Here is a 22012-nt window from a genome sequence, read left to right as displayed (position 1 = left end):
CGCACTTTGGGCTACAGAGAATTTTAGGACACGATAATTATTCTCTTAATCACTTTTTTCCCGGAGAGGAATTTAAAAAATATACATAATCTAGTGACGCTGTTTGATCGAATATGACTACTTTTTATGTTCCCGACCAGCATGTTGGGTCTTGTCGTTCATCAGAGAAACTGTGGACTTTAAAATTCGGCCTCATCGTCCGATGGAAAAAATCTGCTGAATCAAAACAAGGCTTGCTACCTTTCGGTGGATAATTGGATTTTACTCTCTATATCTCCGAAGAGTGCCACGTCAATTTGAGAAGCAGTTAATTGAAGTTCCTATAATTGATTTAGAGATAAACAGTGTGGCAAGTTTCCAAAGGATGTACTTGGATATCTGAATTGGGATTTATCAACAAAGAAAATCACTTCGTTAAAACAACATTGGATACCAAGAAGCATAACTAAAAGAAATAGGGATGCATTCTCAGTGATTTAAAATGCAAGAGCAACATACAAAAGCCATAAGTGAGTGCGAATACAATAAGTTCGACACCAATGAAAATTTTCGATTAATCGAATAAAAAGAAAAACGATTTAAATAACAACAACTTCAGCGGTTATTGTTATTTTTTGAAAACCAAATCCTGCTCAATTCTGTAAGATCCTAAATACCAATATATTTCCATCAGTCTATCAGCTTGTATATACGTTGATAGTGAACTCAACAGGCAATCCCTCAAGCTCATAGCTTCACTATTGCCTCAAACTATCTCCTAAACCTGATCAACCTACCAGGACAGGAATAGTGATGAATATCTTGTTTCTTATTTTCCTTCCATGTCGAGGTGCACAGGAACAATTTTCGCGTCACCAAAAATGGGTGATAACGTCTTGGCAATATTTTCTGGCTTATGGATCTATCCGTCTAATTACGAATATATGGAAATTTAGGTTATGTATGCTAATAATGTTGCTGGAAATAGTCCAGTTGCTGCCTGCCGTAAACACATGTTTAACGCAATACGAGTCCATCGTCTTACATTGGTTGGCTAGCCTTTCTACACTGGACAACTCCGATCCGTCAGTGTAGATGTTGTGACAATGTCTGTTGTACTCCATTTGAAAGAAATACGGAAACGTTGGCTTGGTCAGCTATGTATCCTTCACTTATATTTGAGTTCTCATAACCCGCGACCGAAACATTTCACTGCTACAAAATGTTAAATTCTGTTATTTATGAGTTCATATAGCTGTGTTCACAGCATTACCGAAATTATGAAGTTATGAAGAGCACTATAAATTATCTGAATATATAGTTGGCAGGGATTTAAAGTTCTACAATTAGAATCCTATACCGATGATGTATTGAATCGTCATTGCTGAATTTAAGCACGCCTTGAAGACACGAAAATCAAGTGCCAGGATAATAATCTAATACTAGGAATCGATGTCTATCAATGAATAATCATACAACGACCAGCCTTTCTTTTTCGAAATAGTAACGTAAAGAACAATTCTTTCTGTGACAGTAACATTAGGGAACTTGTAGTGTATACGAAGTGCTTTATGCATTTCTTCTAATAATTATGATAAGATAGTATAGAACATTAAAGCAAATCCACATAATTGTCTTGAAGCGAATACGCTCTTCTGTGTCGTGTTACAGAGATACTAGCAGCTTAAGTTTTCCTCATTAACAAAGTTCCATCACATCTTCACAGAAGAGGAATGGATTATACGGTGTGTTTTTTGTTTTTGTTCCTGAAAACACTGAGCAATTAATGTTCAAATATAATTATTATCGCTTAAATAAACAAACTGGCTCAATTTGCTAATCGAGAACCGTGCCGACAGTAAACGGTCCGTCACTTTATGTTCGGTACCTTTGGAACTGTAAAATATTACGGCCGTCCTCAAGATTCACTTTTTCGCCCTTCAAAACATAATTTGTCAAGATCGCACATAGCGCTGATATTGAGCGTAACATGCAAGCGGTCAAATTATCGCAGAGAATTTATTCAAAGCGTGGTCTTTGCAAAAAGATATTTACAACTTTCTGATAGTATTTTCTTTCAAGTCGTCACAGGGAAGGACTGTTTAATTTCATTTATTCCATCAATGTTGCTTATATTCAAAACGCATCACATTTAGAAAAGTGCATTTTCTATTTGTATTATTATACCTTTGTGTACCACTACCAAATTATTAAGTATTTCTTTCCCCTGTTTAACTGATAATCATAAGGATGGCTTGCAACTGCAGCGGCACTAGAGACTTAAGATATTAAGAACTTTTACTGGTTTCCCCTTTCCTCCCAAAAGAGTCCACTAGTTTATGTTTATCATTTAGTTTATGGATTTACTCTCTATGGTGTCAATGGTCGTCTGAATTATGGCGACATGGTGACATGAGAAAAAGTCGTGTAACAATTAACATCTTAATCAAAAACGGGATTTAACAGCAAGACCATTGAATCGTTGAATTGTCCATGACATCTGAAAATATAGAATGCTGTTTGAATTTTCACGGATTTAAAGTATAAATGACACGATGATTTAAAATCTTCACATTCGAAAGCCAAAGCAAAAAGTTAAGTGCGGAAACATTGGATACACATTTTCGATAAGTATTCATATATATTTCTTCTTCGACGTCGGCGGTATTGCAGTGTCATTGAAGAGAGCATATTGTTCCTAATTAAAGTGTTACACTTTACTTAAAATGTTCCGGTCTTTACATAAATGAAGTCGCTTTAAATATGATACGACGTCTGATTCAGCAGAAAGAAGTTCTCAAAGAGCATGATTAACAAAATCAGCTGTTTTTTAACTGAATTACGATTTCAAAACGCTTTTTATCAAGCCTGTTGCAGTTTTGCATGACTGCGTCCATGCTCAATGCAGGTAATAGGGTGAAATTTAAAACTGAATACAATTACCAGCATTGTCACTTGTAAATGTCTCGGTACAAAAAAAAATGTAATTCGAGGTATCTCAAATACTACGCAATACTTGCTAATGGAAGTCCACGACATGTTTTGTAGGTTCGTACATGCTTCCTTTACATCGGGGCATTCAAGTGAAAAACAGCGACAATAATTAATGTTATTTAACTTCATTAACCTTCGTTATCATGCGGATAAATAATGAGTGTAAGTTGACCATTATGGAAAATGTGCAAATTATTTTTGTCCTTTTTCAAAGACAAAATTCCAAGAAAAGAATTACACAAAATACTTATTTTTGCGAAACCTTTTGAGAACTATAATTGCGGTATAGGACACTTGTGGATATTTGCTGACCAGGTATTACTACAGTTTTGACCCTGGCTTTAAATAGGACGTCAAACCAACAAAATCCAAACCATAAAATAATAATTCGACTGATGTTAAAGCATTTCAAATCAAACCTGGTGTATTTTACGTGACTTAGGTGATCTATATCTGGGAGACACATTCACGAACCAATCTGTGCAGAAGCGGGGATGAATATGACTGACATGTCTCCTACAGGGATGCCTTCAGCAATAACTCTGACGGCATGGTGCATGTTCAATTCAAAAGCTATTGCTCTCTTGATAAAACCGAATACAGCTATGTTCACATGTCCAGAAAGTGCATATCATACAGCGACTGTGAGGTATGACTTTTCCGGCCATCGGGGATAAAAAATGGCCCCCTAGAATAAAAGTTCCCTTAATCATGCAATCGAATGACCCCATAACGTTTGCGTCTTAAGTTATAAAAAGTATCCAATGACTTGCACCAAATGCAACAACGAACACGTCCTGGTCTGTTTACTCAACTTGAAAATATTATCGTTTTATCATTCCGTTAAATAACCTCGGTCCTAAGGAAAGCAGAATACTGTCACTGAAGGCCGATGGATTTACTTCCGGTGATCTAGTTTTCCTTCATCAGCAAGTGTTAGCAGTCCAGATATTGATAGTCTCTTAAAGTTATTTGGACCAATAAATGATGAAAACTAAACTCACACCTACTGACACACTTTATAGCGGTTCTGCACTTTTGAATGGAAATTGATAAAATATATGAAAATGCGTAACTGTCGATACATTTATGAACACATAGTTTGACAGATAAGAAATCAAACTCAGATGCAGCTTTGATAATCTCATGATATTGTTTCCTCAAACGTGAATTTAAATAAACAATGCTGAATAAATTAACTTCCTTCTATCCTGAACGTTGATGAACGATATCAAAAGGGATTTAAAGCTTCAAGCATGACTTGGCATTGAAAGTGTCGTGATTTCCCTAATGTGCTGAGACTAACAATGTATGCTCATGTTTGCGTCATTATCAGATAATAGCTGGTAGCTTATTTTACTAAAACAGCTCTCGTCGTTATATTTATATATCGCAATTAAACGGGTTATTATATATATTGAAAATTGAAACGCACTCTATTTTGTGAAAGCTATTATGTTATTTTGATATGTTGGTAAAGCATTAAATAATACTGTATACTTGAAGAATGGCAAATTTAATGAAGAAACTAAATCACGATTGTATGTAAGATAGTATGATGGGAATATTCATGCAATTTACGTGTACGGAAATTTCGATGAATTGCCTTTTTTTCAAATTGCTTTATGATTTTTCCGTTACCTCTATAAGGTTTTGTACTATATATCTTTATTAGGCTTACATTTATCCAAATTATTAATGTTACGCAATGCATGAAAATGTATTATATCATAAGTAGTTATGAAACATATCAAATATTATATGGAAGTAGTACGTACGTATTTGTCTCTATAACCTAACCTCATAATAAGAGACATTGAGACGATCACTACAAGTACTGTACAGGCATATAATCGTGTACTAATTTTAGATGTGTCTTGCTTACGGAGCGATGAAGATCACATACTTTTATGATCGGATCTGGAAGTAGGTTATATCTAGAAGGGGTTAGTATGTTTTTCAAGAAATTGATTATGTATTATGCTGATATAATTATCAGCATTTAAAGCAAATACTCAGCAATTATCAAATAGTGTAAAACGGCACAACTTTCTAGGAAATACTGTAATATATGTGCAGAAAAAATTGTACGTCAGATTATTTATTGACGTCGAATGTATCTTTTCAGGTAATTAAGGTATAAGTTGTATAATATGTTATATTATAATCATTATAAATTGTAAATAAAAAATAGTTTATTCATATTTGTTAATGCAAGAAAAGACTTACGTGAAACATTTGGTATAATGATTCGTTATGACAAATACTGTTATGAAATAATGAATAATAGTGTTATTTTCCTTAAGACTTGTAGATAATGTCAAATTGCCTTCTTTGCTGTAAGGTTTTAGTAGCATGCTTTAGATACTCAATGAATATCCATTGCTTGTCTGGGTTTCATCTGACGTTTGGTAGGTAGAGAGTGCAGTGTAGCTTTAGCCTTTTCAGCATTTATTTTCAAATTACATGTCTCTCGTTTTACACTTTTTATGAAACACTTGACACTTACAAGAGGAAAAAATCATAATTAAATGAAAACTACAAAAAAAAGTCTGGAACCAGTATCTCTGGTTTGCGATTTAGACAGTTAGCATCTTACGTTACAGTAAATGACGCCATATCAGTAGTACATATACGTGTACATGTAGGCGTCCTCAAAAAAGTAATTTGAAGAATCTATTGAAATCATGTCGTTGTGTTGTTCGGGCGATAATAAGGAGAACAATATCAACATTATTAATTAATAAGGTAAATACATAATTTAAATGCTGAAATGAAGGGCTATTTAGCGTTTGTTCAAAAGAATGGCTTTGACCTTGGACCTTGATTCAAGATTAAAGTGGTCAAAGAGGATGACATGTTCAACTGAATTCTCTTCTTGTCAATATCTTTTCGCCCCAGAAACTGATATTAGGCCTGTACGCATCATACTAGGAACATATGGTTCGTTCTTTATTATACGTCTTCTGGTGTCGCCCCACCAAAGAGTTAGTTACAATACCCACGTGCAGTATTGCAATAACCATATATACTACATTTTCACCTGTGCAATATCAGACCGATGATCGAAAATACATCTCACATATGTGTTTCGTTTCAACCTCTCTCACCTGTGTCGCATGATCACTTGTCCATTCCGTTTGTGCTGAACAGAGATGAACATAAATCTATCTACGAGGAAGACGGTACAGAACAACACAAGGCGTGTGTACTATAGATACCATTGACGAACAGGCATACTTCATCTTTTTTAAATTCTATACAGGATGTAACTTTCAACGTTGAAGTATGTAATAGATACAATAAGATGAGATACAATCTACCGCATATAAATACACGCCTTCGTTTATTACCTAGCCTATTTGCAGGTAAGGCATAAACATAAATAAAAGGCGACTAAATTTGCGATATTTAGATAAATTTGCCTCTAGTCCACAAGTCATGTCTGCGATATTTTTGCACGTGTGCGTACATAACATGGCGATTGTGTCCCCATCATTTAGACATTATGACATGGACAATGTTATGTTTGCCATGCGGATAGTATTGTACTTGTTACCTCCACCGCAATCGTAAAAGGCAACTAAATTTAGGATTTTATATTTTATCTTCTTTCATCCCGACTTTCGTTTTCCCAGCTTCTTCCTTCGACACGCCCCACGTTTGTCCCGATGATGTGCTTTCGCCTCTGTTGGTAAGAATACGTATAAAGATTATATCCATTGGTGAGGACACTCAGTATATTAGTATATCATATCCTGCATAACGCTCAGTTTAAAGGGAATTGGACATTCAGTCAGTTTAGTCATGTGACTTTCATCACCACGTGACTTAATTTAGGGCACATTTGAAACAAAATGGCGGCATATGTAATGATTGAACACGGGTGGAAAATTACATATCATGATAGAACATTTAACATTAATTATCAGAACATATTGTATTAAATCTAATCTAAATATGCACGAAAATTGAATTTAGACACTTCATAAGGAAATGACATGTAAATTACGGCATCAAATGGAGCTGTCGCCTAGCAGTTGGAAATCAGCGGTATCTGACGTCTCACTCACAAATATTTCATAACTTACCTTGGTGCATTTTCCCAAAAATCAATAACAAATAAGAAACACAAAACATAACAGTTTATCTTAGTTCCGTTATCGAGCAAGTATTACCGACTATGACCTTTACCCGGACATTGGTATTCTCTGCCTATAAGTGTCACCGCCATGACGGAAAAGTGTGCTCTAAATTTTTCGCGGTCACATGACCAAATCAACGTTTTCTACCTCCTACCCAGAAGAGTTCCTTGTAACGCTCAGTTTAAAGGGAATTGGACAAGTTGTCAGTGTAATGCGGCTGCGTGGGATGTGTATTTTTTCTGGCATTGTAAGCTCTACAAATATGGCAAGAGTTCAAATATCAACCTCCCAAAAGATTATACAAATGTACATGTATTCTTCCCTGCAGGCGGGCATTAAAAATGTAACTTCTGTAAAAGGCGACTAAATTTAGGATATGTTCTCTTCTTTCCCTCCTATCTGACTTTATTTTTCCTAACGGCTTTTTTGACACCGCCTCACTTTTGGTCTTTATTTGAACCCGTGTACCTGTGAGGAAGACTCTATGTGATGTCATCTGGTCGAAACCCACCATAGTCTATAAATGTGGTATGGTTTTTTCTCCTGCTTAACCCTCAGCTTTTAATAGAGTGGGACGAGTGGTTCGGCCGTTGTCAGTATACCGTAACCGGGTCGGATGTGTTGCTTGGCGGCATGCGGCAGTGATATAACACTATAAAAAGGGCAGGAGTTTTACTAACCAAGAGGACGCATTGCGAATATTCCACATTCTTCCAAGACACAACTCCACATACATGGGAGGCCGTCCTTACATGACCTGGCTGTTAACGTTAACATAACAAACCAAACCAATTTCAAGCATTACCTTGCATACTGGAATGGCCGTCATTGCATAAAGCTCGGGAGGCCGTCATTGCATACTGGGATGGCCGTCATTGCATACTGGGATGGCTGTCATTGCATACAGCTGCAGAGGCCGTCATTGCGTACTGGGATGGCCGTCATTGCATACTGGGATGGTCGTCATTGCATACAGCTGGGGAGGCCGTCATTGCATACTGGATGGCGTCATTGCATACAGCTGGGGAGGCCGTCATTGCATACTGGGATGGCCGTCATTGCATACATTGCATATGGGAGCCGTCATTGCATACTCATTGCTACTGGGATGGCCGTCATTGCATACTGGATGGCCGTCATTGCATACAGCTGGGGAGGCCGTCATTGCATACTGGGACGTCATTGCATACAGCTGGGGAGCGTCATTGCATACTGGGATGGCCGTCATTGCATACTGGGATGGCCGTCATTGCATACAGCTGGGGAGGCCGTCATTTCATACTGGGATGGCCGTCATTGCATACAGCTGGGGAGGCCGTAATTGCATACTAGGATGCATACTTGGATGGCTGTCATTGCATACAGCTGGGGAGGCTGTCATTGCAAACTGGGATGGCCGTCACCGCACACAGGGGAGGTCGTCATTGCATACAGCTGGGATGACCTTCATTGCGTACAGGAACTGTTATAAGACCTTAGGCAACCAAGCAACAATACCGTGATTTCAGATTATATGTCATATCGAATATAATAAGTAATAATAGAAAAACATAATAACAAAAGTAACAAAAGTTATTCTAAATGTAATTGAATCCTTCAATTCTTTTACTCTATGCTCGAAAAAATACCAACATTCAGTTCAAACAATGGAATGTTCAGGTAGTCTGAATTAAAATTTCTTGTCATGTTCCGTCCCGATTGCATATTGAAGCGATGACCTTAATGTCTATCAAACATTCTTCTTTGTGACACATTAGGTGAATTCCATATGGAAGAATGGTTGTGATTTCATGAAGTTCTTTCATTAATAATTAATAATGTAATGCTTATTTTTGATTCTATTTTAGTATCACATTAATAAGTAAATAAAGCATATTTTTTGAATGATGAATAATTTGGAAATCTGTTTATGAGTTTGCGGTTTAAAGTTATTGTTATTCATGTTCACACGGCAAATCTGGGTTCGAAAGGAGTAATTATGAATAGATATGTATAAAAATCCGTTCTGTCATGAAAAATATGTTTTTCATATGAAAATTGTTTTGATGAACTTAAATTCAGGAATTGACGAATGCTATTGAATGCTGATAATACTGAAATCTATAACGGCTACGATGGTGGCACATAATTCAAATAGCATCGTCCAAAGAAAATGGAAGAGCTTTTTACGGATTTTTAACTGGACTGATATATATATGATCTTTATCGAAATAGATTTGCAAACTTTGTCCGATAAAAACATAGATCTCTGAGTATATTGGGCATCGACCGACTCTCGGCAAAATTCTGTCGATGTTGTTTTTTAAGCGGTCTTGTATTTTAGTTCATAAAGGAATTCTAAAAACTTTAAATATATCGTACAGATATTAACTTATCATATAATAATGTGCGAGGCATATGGACTCCTTTCACTTTGTTTTTTTCAAAATTGAGAACATTATCTAGACCAGTTACTTTAATATGCGTTACATTATTGTATAGTTTGCTATATATTTATATGCAAAGTACACAAAAGTGAAGAATGAAATATTTCCTCATCTCGTTTTATGAATAATTACCTCGGAAATTAATGTATTCTAAACAAGCTGGGCGACCCGATAACTTGCTAAAGTAAACGTGTATATAGCACAGACGTTCCCAAATCATTTCAGTGGAACTAGATTAAATTCTAACATTTGGTATTTTCTGATATTAACAAACACTATCGATGTCATTTTTACCGAATGCTGATATCTCAAACTTAATGGCTTTACCGTATTGACGCCTCGAAAAGTAAAATCCTCATTTATTTTGACCAATCAGCACGCCTCAGAGTTCAAGACAACGATTTCGCAGGTTGTAACAAATATGTATATTACGCTATAGGATGGCTATGGTCAGCCGGTGAATGACCGACCGGGCGTCCTCCGACCTGATTGAGGCGGTGTACCACACTTATACCTGAGCTAGTTTAATCTTCCATGGATACGTACGTATTCCACGTAAAGTGTAAGCAATATTACAAAACAACTTGATTTGGTTGCCATGCGCTTGTTGTAGAATTTGGTATTTCATGTAAAAAGTTGGGGGTTTTGTGGTATTTTGTTTAAAGTAGCTATAAGGATTTTGATGATTTTCTAGTTATTGTTAAACAATTTTGAGTAAATTATTGATTCGCAGATAAGGAACGGTATGAAAATTAAAATATCACGAGTAATACAATGTCGATTGCGCTACGCAATATATATCAAAAAATCTATTTAACCGGATGAAAGGATAAGACAATTTAATGCACTGAGATTGAAAACCCGAAGACGTAAAATTATCTCCAAATAACAAACCAATTCCTGCTAAACCGTTTCTTTTGTGAGTCTATAAACAGACCCTTGCGGTGCCAAATATCCGGAATATTTATCGCAGACACACACAAACTCCGAATTTTATTACTGCTGCCAAAAATGTTCCGAAGAGTGTTTATACACGCAGATTTAGTATTTCACGACCGGGAGTTGGCGAGTGTTGACCAACGAGTGAATCTGTCTACGACCGCTCCAAAACACCGTCGTCCATCATTCGCCAATGGTATCAGTTTCAATCAATCTAAATCATACGAGAAACACATGCTTTAGGTATCTTATGCCCATGTCGCTATTGCGGTGTTTGAGGAAACCTCTTCGGCATTTATAGACAAACAGTGTATTAAACACATCTCTTATGTAAGAAGCTGAATGTAATTAGATTTTCTATACTGTGTGTGTGTGATATATTTGTCGCGATCTTCCAATATGTACTATTGACTCAAACTGCTCAACGAAAAAACACATGTTTTTCGCATACAATAACTCCGTTTGAAGACAAATCGTTGGCATTAATTGGAAAAACTTGATCTTAGTGGCATTTTCTATAGACAGAAAATGTAATTAGGTTTTGTATCCTATGAGTGCTATATTTTTCGGGGCTATACATTGCCTCTATTTGAAGATTAGTCTTTGGCATTAATAGACAGATTTATCGTAAATTCATAAAAGACTATTAATAGACAAATTTATCGTAAATTCATAGAAGACTAATTATTAAAAGGCACAATCAGTAATCAGGTTGTTTATACTTCATATGTTTAAACAAAATTGATTTTTAATTTATCAACTAGAACCACGTATTAATTAGATACATTTTTTATAAATACATACCCAGTGCAATTGGGTTATATTCTAATTAAGTACTGTATGCTTACCAACTTCCGGCCGTAAAATAATGGACTAATGTTAAGATTTATTTTACTTGGAGGGTTTCTGTCTCGCCTCGATATGATCTAACAGTACTTAAATACAATTTTCAAGAACGTTTGTTCTTGTAGTCTCTATAGAAATAGCCCTGGACAAATTACAAATATTTGAAAATTGTTTAGCCGATAAACATGATAGTTTAATATTTTCCACCAATGAAAAGTGTTTTTGTCCGGGACTGTTGTCTCTCGCCCTCTACCGGATATCCGGTTCCTGTTCTATAGGGATGTTCCCATTGTCCAAGCTATACATATAGATTAGAACCAACACACATTTAATATGATGGAGTGATAAACTCTTTGTCACGACTTCCATCGCCACTAAACTAAAGCTGCTATCCCATAATATATTTAATTTCCTACTCGAAAGTAATTTGCCTAAATCACGACATACAGCTTGTAATAATGGATCATTTTGAATATACAAATGATTTCCCCAGTGGTACAGGAAGGCTGCTATTTCGTTGTTATGTAACGTGAAGAAGAAACATTTTACACGGTTGAATGACCTTTATGTACTTAGTATACATTTCTATCATTACAAAAGATATGTATCTATTTTGTATTTCAACATTCAATGTAACTGCAGGTAATATAAACGATTCAAGATCGCACTGCCAATATTGAAATTGGAAGATGTGCTGTTGATTTTATAGGAACTCTATATAAAGTAATTTTCTGTCATAAAGGATCTTTTATTTGTACTAAATTTGTAAAGACAAAATTTCCTGTGAAAATTAAAAGTGGCACAATAAAAAGTAGCATATACAAAATCACAAGTAATAAGTAATTATTGTTTAAGTTGGAATAAGGTCTTCTAAAAGCGATGCCTATTACAAATGGGAAGGGCTATCTCATTTTGGCATTCATGCAACAATGACGAAAAAACCCTGCTCTCCTGGTGTATGTTTTACCATATGACATTCAACAGCTATTGTAGTGGAACTTATATCAATGGTATATGTATATGTCACACGAGATTTGACCTTATGTTACAGAGGCTTTAAACGGTAACAAAAACCCTTGACGATGTACGTGTCACATACAAAAGAGTGACCAGCAACAGAAGGACAGAAGAGAAAAAATATTGAAAGGTAAGAATTTCAGTTTGTCTTCACACCTGGTCTAAAGTTTACCGAATTGAATAGCTGAAAACGTCCAGATTTTGGCGAACTATTTAATTAGTTTAATGCCAAAGTAAGTAGCTCAATAAAGTACGTGTACCGCGCCAAAAGACCTGGCAATAAGACAAGTGGATCAAACTTAATACACACGTACTGTGCGATAATTATTTTAATTTTGTATAATTCACAAATTATTGAAATTATAGATTATCAGATTTGGAAACATAAGTTAGATATAGAGTGGATTTGCATGATTCCAGATTAAGTTTGAACAGAAACGTAAATCATCGATATGGTAAAATAGCGGAAGCATGTATTTATGGATTTATATCAATTTTGCGAAATCATAGATTCGCGAAATCATTGATGACTACCGTTAAAATGTGGACGTTTGCAGTATATCAATTTTAACATTGCATGTATCTACTTCGTTTTTCATTCGAAATCTATGACAACATATTGAAAATCTGCTTTGTCAAGAGAAGGACAATATCTCGTACACGAGGTACATTTGGTTAGGAAACAAGGTGTACGACTCGGCAACACATTTATGGAAAAACACATTTGTTGTGACAAAGAAGTGACGCTTTCTGCTTTGAATCCGTGTCCCCTTGGGAGTTTGAAGTTTGCCACGAATATGTGTGGATAAAAGTAGGAAAACACTGCATTTTAATTGTGCATGTGCATGTGAAGAGAGCTGTAAATCGGACTAACGAAATTTAAAATGTAACAGATAGGCAAGCATTACAGTTTGCATTTCATACTAAGGAAACAGAAAATGATTGTGTTTAAAAATAACCATTTGAATGTTCGAAGTAATGTTACAGTTTACTTTGCAAGGAAAGAACCATTTCTAAGGTACAAAACCTAATTCAAAGGCAAATGTATCATTATAGGCATTTAAACTCGCTCATCAGGCTCTAAATTAATTTTAATTATTATCGAATTGGCGAAAATTTTGAAAAAAAAGTCTTACGAATATCATAACCCAAACCCTGATATCGCAAGAAAGAAATTGTAAATACCTTAATCATACTATTGCAAAATTCATCAGTACTTTGGACATTACTATCAAGGAAATTAGTTCACCAACACATACATTTTTTTTATAACAACAATTTACTACAGAATATAATGTACCAGAAAAAAATGGTTGTTTGCCATACTATGCATATAAACCACCAAGTGTGAATAGTATTGAAACAGAGCGTGGGCCTTTATTATCGATCGTTCAAGTTTCCTGAAGGCCAACGTTCTCGAAACCTCTCGATGGCATTTCCAAAAGTGTCATGACGATATCAGAAGGAGTGTCATTTATAAGATAGAATATTTTTAAAAGTTAGTTTGATGAACGAGTGCGTGAGTACATAATCGTAAAGTTGTTGTAGAATGTCGTAGTAAATTCTGTTAATGAATGATTAAAAATCAACAGGAATCTAATTTTAATTTCGAGGTATATTTAGTATACCTTTGTAATTTTTGTACTTCATAAGACATTCTTGTATCGCCATTTCCTCCGTTGTCACTTTTGGGAGTTTCTAATTTTAACTGAAGTAATTTTGAAATGCGATGTGGATGTGTTTAATTTAGATTAGTGATGCCTGTAAGTAAAGGGCATTTACTCGGAAGTGTCCGTTGACGGAACTTTACATGTCTCGCGATCGTAAAAAACAAAATAGTACCTTATAGTACACTCGACCCCACACGTACAGATTCGTACAAACAGATCATGATGTAAAGAGTAATTGAATAATCAACAATAACATATGTCTCATTTATATGTCTTTGAAATGAAATTGTGTGCATCTGCGTTCATTAGTAGACAATGGTATAGCATTGCCTAGCCACATGCGCTGCGCTGTACGACGCAACAAGCATTGCAGCTATTACGCGTGCATTGAACCCCCATGAGTGACACACAGCATGGCTATTTTCATCTTCATCCTTCGCCGAACTAATTTTCCTTCGCACGGAATGTGGAAAATGTAGTGAATGAATGCATTGTCAAGTGGTTATTTTCTAAGAATTTCAGTTTTGGGGTTTGTGTATCACAATAAGTTTGTCAATAATCAAGTGGTTTTCATCGTATCGTAATAAAGCCCATTTTTACACTTTTTTTGTGGAAAATCTTTCTAAGATATCGGGTATTTCATCGGTAGTAAGGGGCTCCTGGTGGTTTTCGATTAGGTTTCAGTAATAACATCTATATTTTATTTTAACAACTGTGAAACCTTCTGTACATCACCGATAATTAGTTACTCTTTTCTAAAGAACTTTGGAATTATGTCAGTCCTGATTTTCCCTCGCAAACAGTTTAGAACAAATATCCACGTTTATTTCCTTTCTGAATGAAATGGGCTTACTTGATGTTGTAGCATTTTATGTAACTACAAGAGTTATTGGCATGAATGTTTCCTAATTCGATCTCGTGAACGCCTACGTTTCTTTCAAAACTACCTTGTTCGCCAAACGAACAAAAGGTTCAAAACCCGCACAATCAGAATAAATCTGAAATACTTGGAGCATCTAAAACAAATGAAAGGATGATTTGAACGATGTTTGTTACTGTGCAACATTTCTTTTATATCTAATTGAAATTAACGTCTTACAACGAAGACTGAAGTAACTGTGTATTCTTCCTACTACGGCTCCCGTTAGACGAATTCCAAATCGCAATTCAATTATTGGCTTTTAAAGTAAACCCGAGAAATGGCACCACTGTGTCAGCATTTAGAGACAATCGATACACAGGGACAATACCAGGAATCGAATAAACTTATAATGGATTGTACACAAGACACTTAAGGTATTAAGCAACTTTAAAGATTTTACTGGAACATACCGTGTTTTACCCATTTCAGCGATGTGTCATTGCAAAATCATATTCGAAGACGATAAAAACCGAAACCTAGACAAAAAACGTCAAACAAAATACCACTGGATTTAGGAATGACGGCTTATTTCAGTACCAAAGATAACTTAATATGTATAAATCAAGAGTACTATAATTAGATGTCCGGCGAAAAACATTCAGCGCTGTCCTTACAAACTAAAAAGACAATTCCTAATGGATTGCCTTCAAGGAATCTTAAATATTTACACGGATTTGGTATAAGATTGTTACTAACCTTTAGTGAAACGGACTGATTTTTAACATGTGTAACTTCGATAGTATAACTTCAGTTCATGTAGGGTACAATAAAGCCAAATGATGCTGGATAATCTAATCAACAAATACTGATGGTACAACAGATTTTCTTTTGCTGCATTCCGATTTACGAATGAATAAAAAGATAGTTATTATAATGGTGATGATATAGCATTTTGATTTAATATTTTTTGCTGATGATATGTTAATGATAATGATCATTAAGTCATTTACCCAATAGTAGATACTGTAGTAAAAGAACTATTTCTTCTTTCTTCTTTCTTCCCTTTAACTCTTCTATACAAGTGATTTTGCGAATCAACCAGATATTTCTTTAAATACCATCATCATTTAACTTCACAAGTAAAGTATATCCACACAGATAGATACATATAAAGGTAACTGTTGTTGTTTATTTTATATCTTATTTTTTCTTTGATTTTACTTTTGTCTATTTGCTATTTTATCGTCTACGTAGGCCTTTTCAGCACAGACAAAATGTTAGATGTTTTCCCGAACTCACCTCCCCCCTTCCCGACCAAATTATATTGCCAGTATGCTTACTTGTATTTTTTTACTTATCCATTATTTGTCATTGCCTTCTTTTAGCATTCGTGATATTTACTGTGTTTAAGCGCTAAAGTTGGGATGAGAAAATTGTATCTGGTCTTTACAGATTGATAACAATACAAGAGGAAATCCACGATTGCCTTTGTTTCTGTGCCATCTTAAGGTTATTGTATTATTTTCGTAATCATATAGCATATATTCAATGTGTATAACTACGGAAATGATTTATGACACAATCGGATATGTAGCGGAAGATTACAGATATATCTTATATATGATAATATATTTCTTAATGACTAGGGCAGAAAGGAGACACAAAACCTCGTGAGAAATATATGACTTTAACTCCAACAAAGGTAAGACCACCCGACCGTGGTTTTAAAAGTACGATATATTTATATTTATTTTATGGGAAAGAAAAGAAAAAAAATATTCAACATATTCTATGTATGATTCATAAAGTAATTTGTTACAAATCCAAGTCGTCGTTGTGGCATAAAATAGTTGAACATATCTACATGTATTCAAGTGATATTCATGTCAGTATCTTATTTAAACTAGTTTTAAACAAATGAGACAGCTGACGACCTGCAATTCAAAAAAAGTATAATCGATATATTTGAGCCTCATAATTATATGTAACTACTGATTTGCCGACATAGCAATATAAATCCTCGTCCGTAATTAGTCATATTTATACTGGTAAGCTTTATCAATTAACAGAAGCCGTAACTATACACCATCCGGACTCGAGATGCCTTATCAGACAAGTAAACCAAGATTAGCTTACAAAAATGATATTCCACTTTTAAAACGGCGATATAATCGTACTCTGATTCTTTGTGTGTTAAGATAAATTCCGTCATGCTAACAACTTATCTCTCGATCAAACCTATTATTGGCTCGTACACAGTCTCGGCGAACACCGTCTTTAGAGTACAGGGCGAACACAATGCGATTATTACGCGTTGTCGATTACCTTTACATGCAACGCTTCACAAACCAAAAACATGAAACACCTCCGCGTTTAACAAAAAAAAAACTTCCAATAAAGTTTAAAGTAGAATTTTAAATATAGAGTGCGAAAATGGTATGATATGTGCGATTTGTGTGGCTAACAAAGCTACTATTATCTTGGGAATGTGAGACTTTTCCCCCTTGTTAGGCTTTATCTGTGTTGGGATCTGTTTTGACAGGAAGCTAGTAATGTTTAGTCTACCCAGGCGAGATGATTGTGTCACTTGATTTCAGGTAACGGCTCATCAAGGAGGAAAATGTTCTTAACACAGAGTGTAAATGATACCAGGGACTCGAGTAAGAACGTCTTGTTTGCCGTTGTTTAGTAAATTGTCATGAGTAGCGGTAGAAAAGAAGACAATTGTAAACAGAGGGACATATATCAACGCTTTGGGGGTTCATAGAAATGTTCCGGGTATCAAAAAAATGTAGTCTAATTCACGATGACACGAAGCACTATTGTGTTGTATATGAAGGCATGTTCATATCAGTTTTCAATACTACTGACTCAAAGTTAATCCTCACTGGAGAAAATAAAAGCACAGAAACCACATGAAACCATTAAACAGATTACTAATACTGTGTGTATTCTTCTGTCTGCATTTTTTATTTGATCAATTGTTATTTTGATGACATGATAACCAAACTTCTATGAGAATTCAATACTAAATGGAATTTCAATATAAATCGTTGGAAACTATATTATCTCCCGAGTGATATTCTGACAAATACCAGTCTTTAAAGAAAGCAATTAGTATACAATTAATTAGAAATAATTGACAATAATGTTACGTTCATATCAAGTCAATTATTTAAGTAAGAAAAACGCCATCGATATGCACCCCTGAAACGTTGACTTTAAAGTGTTACGAACTTATTTTCGCGACCTTCTTCTAATGGCATGAATTGAATTTGCGTGGATTTTTATTCGCAAAATTGCAAAAATGGTATCCTGCCCGCGAAGATAAAATGAAACGAAGTTATTAGCACTTTATTTTACAATCAGTTTCTGAATATACAACGGGGTTCAACTTGTAATACTTGACTAAACATTAACTCTTATATCAATCGTTATTCAACATAATTGTATCTTTAAAAAAATACCAATGGTATTAATGTTTGAAAGAATGATATGGAAGAAATGATGTTATGATTCAGTTAAAATTACAAACTACATGTATATTTTATCATCGGTGTCGCACACGTGTGAACGTGTGAACACTTATGGCTTCGTATCACGTGAAGTTGGCGTCGAAGGACGAAGGAAACATTAAGCCTACTTCCTTCACATACTTACTAAATATACACACAAGCTAAATAACTTCAAATGCTTCCCACTCGAGTAGAAAGTGCATACTGTAATACATTATTTTTTCGTGTGCAATTCCATAAGCCCTTTGTACAATTAAACACTCAATTCAGACCTGTCGTTTGCATACCTTATGGAAAGTGCAGAATGTATGCTGTAGTGCATGTTTGATATATAGTAGTCAAAACAGGATCTAAAATAACATTTACATAAAAGTCACCAGTGATATATATTATATGTTATCTTTTCTGCTATTTTGTTAGATAATGAAGTGCTCATGGATTTTGCGTGGCAAACGTTTATAAATTATGCAGTACTGTATTAATGATATTCTTATGATGATAATATATTATATTATCACAGCCGTTCATATCGTATATTTCGTTACTCTTCCGGTATATAATCTAGTCTACAATTAAACTCTGTTCTGGGCAATCGATTTTAAGCGACAACAACAACAATATGGATAACAAAAACATAATGAGAACGCCGATATTACCATACTAATAAAAGAGATGGACTTTGAATGACCATGGAACATTATGAATATCGAAATGTACATTATGGATATCGAAACGTACGTTCTGAATATTAACGATATAATATAAATGACAAATGTACCATAAGAATAGTCAAGTATACAACATAGAATATAAAATTATTCAACAGAAATAACATATTATACTATGTAAATATCAAGAATACAACGAGAATATACTCACTGTAAAAGCTAGCAACAAACGTTTACCATGTCATTCTCGGACACGTTATTTATTATAAAAATTCATATATATATGGAAGTTACGAAGGCCCAATTGAAACGGTCTGTTCCTACTGTCAAATGCGATTTTCTCTATATATCGCGATTTTCTCGAATGGTATCTGATCGTGACCCATTTATAACGTTTTTTATAACTGTACCTGGCCGAGACACACCAAAGTCTACAAATTGATAGTTTCTGATCCTGCTTAGTGCTTAGCATACAGGGAGTAGGACGACTGGTTCACCTGTTGTCAGTATAATGTGACCGGGTGGGGTGTGTTGCTTGGTGTCTTCGGCGGTATGCTTCAGTGATATAGCACTATAAAAAGGGCAACAGTTCCACTAAACAAGAAGACACAACACGAACATACCGCAGTCTCCCAAAACACGCACCTCGCACTTCATACACGCTACACTCCGCATACATGGGAGGCCGTCCTTACATGACCTGGGCTGTTAATAGGACATTAATTAATAGAAAAACAAACAAATCTATAACTGTCGCGATAAGGGCACGGTTCGATCTAAATCTAATGTCGATATCCACGTATTTTTAATAGGTGGAAGATATGCATGATAATAATCATGGTTAAAGACTATGTCGTGTAAACAATTATAATTTATTCTTCTGTCAGGTGAATTTGATTTGAATCTTATGCTATATATATGAATGTGTATGTATGTTTTGATCAGTTCGTTGACTCCAGTTATTAATTTAACAAAAGCAATCGTTATGTTGTCAAAACACCAAACTTTCTTTTCCACTTTGAATAGACTAAATATCTTTTTGTCTCTTTCTCGCTTGTTTATCTATTAATTCAGTTTTTGTTTTAACAATTCTATAATATCTAGGCATTCACCCGAAATATTTTAAGAATAAGCAAGAGAAAAAAGAAGAGAAAATATGGTTTACAATAAGTTATCATATTGCACATGTACTCATGATCATTATCTTACAAGTTAACGAACATTGAAGAGAAAATATGTACTTTTGAATTGTCTGTTAAGGTCTATATTTGTGTGTCATGTGCTATTGACGACTACAACCCTAAATTGGGCAATAAAACAAGAAACCGATTGTTTTACAAATGAGTTCATTATCTGCACATGTCAATAAGATAAAGTAAATAGTTTTTTATGCTTTACGATATCAGTGGCCCTAGAGTATTCATCAACGTTATACCCGGTAATGACGACATTCCGAGTAATGACACATACAATATAAACCCATCCCTCTCTATAGATGTTAAAGGGTTTTTATGATAAAGAATATGTAAAAAAAACCAATAAGGATTGAAAACCTTAATAAATCCCATAAGCGTTCCTAACATGGCCACGGAAAAAACAAATGTGACATTTAAAAGTTAACCGAACCGACATGCCATTTTAAATTGTTTGATAAAGTGAACACAGGAGACTGCGTGATACAGTATCACGTTCTGATTCAATGTTGTGTTAGTAATGTTGAAAAAAAGACATAAAGATTTTTTTATATATATCAACAACGGTGAAATAATTAATCTGTTCACGCGAGCAGCCTACCATTAAAGCCACGAGTGACATTACTTTCCCAGTGTAACTATTTTATTGGGTATAACAAACCTGACATGGTTAACCATTGTTTTACCATGGACATGACAGTCTATCGTTATTCATTGTCATTATTCGCTAGATATCCTATTGGGGCTATCAGGGTTTTTTGGGGTTTTTTTTTCAAAATGACTCGATGTTAACTTAAATTTAAATTCCAAAGTCTTTAAGACCAACAGTTATTGTGATAAAGGCTTTTCAACGTATATTGGATTAGTGCAATGTAATCTTTTTAAAGTGGGAACATATGATTTGAAGAGAAGTTAATAAAAATTACGGTCATGAACATAAATAAATAGGTATGCAACCGGTCGCCTTCTTAAATGAAAAATGACGATAACTCTAATTTGCAAAACAGATTGACAATTTACCAAAGCATAAATTGCAGACACGTGTAGATTGTTTATTCATTACTACTGAATGTTTCAAGGGTGCTTATCTGCTTAAATTGATCCATGAAATATTTTCTGTTTGCTGAACACAGTGCAGATATATGTTTGTTTAATGCCTTAACGTTTAGATTGAACTGGAATTGGAAAAGTGTACTTATCGTTAACAAACTGTAACATACTCATAGTAGAGTCATATAAAATGTAAATAAAATGTAAATCCTTAAAATTCGAAGTGTTAAGTGATCTTGATAAGAGTAAAACAAAACCAGGGATCGCCCATTTATTCGATGAAACTCCGTTACAAAGTAATTATGAATTCAAGTTCATTAATAGAACAATTGAAATCAAGTACGTGGCAGTTCTTCATTGGGAACTACATGTTTTCCTTACATGCGATTAACTTTTGAATCTCTTCTCTCAGGTGCACTAGCAAATCAAATTACACTGAAATATGCAGTGAGGATGATCAAAGCGATGCTATAGACATTCCGAAAATACATTCAGAGGAAGAGGACACTTAGGAGTTGTTTGTTAATTAAATTTTCAAATAAATTGTTCAGAATGTTGTTTTTGATAACATCAAAACATTTAACTTAGGTAAATCATTTCTAATATTCGTAGCTTGTTGAGTCACAGGGGTTACTTCAACGCAGTAGGCAAACTGTTTTCGAGCGATGTTGAATTAAATGATTGTTTAGGGAAATGCTTTTGAGTAGC

General features: G+C 34.7%; 1 protein-coding gene across 1 annotated transcript in view; it reads left to right on the top strand.

Annotated features, from left to right (window-relative positions):
• Positions 1–22012, top strand: part of LOC138314289 (polycomb complex protein BMI-1-B-like) — a 55026-nt gene that overhangs the window by 1190 nt on the left and 31824 nt on the right. Inside the window, exon 2 of the mRNA XM_069254552.1 lies at positions 12381–12476. The gene's annotated coding sequence lies outside the window, so the exon portion shown is untranslated. The remainder of the gene's footprint in view (positions 1–12380; positions 12477–22012) is intronic.

The sequence above is a fragment of the Argopecten irradians genome, chromosome 2 (genome assembly GCF_041381155.1).
Source record: "Argopecten irradians isolate NY chromosome 2, Ai_NY, whole genome shotgun sequence".
NCBI classification, from domain to species: Eukaryota; Metazoa; Mollusca; class Bivalvia; order Pectinida; family Pectinidae; genus Argopecten; species Argopecten irradians.
Note: the sequence above shows the minus strand (reverse complement) of the source record. Positions and strands in the feature narration are given on the sequence as shown.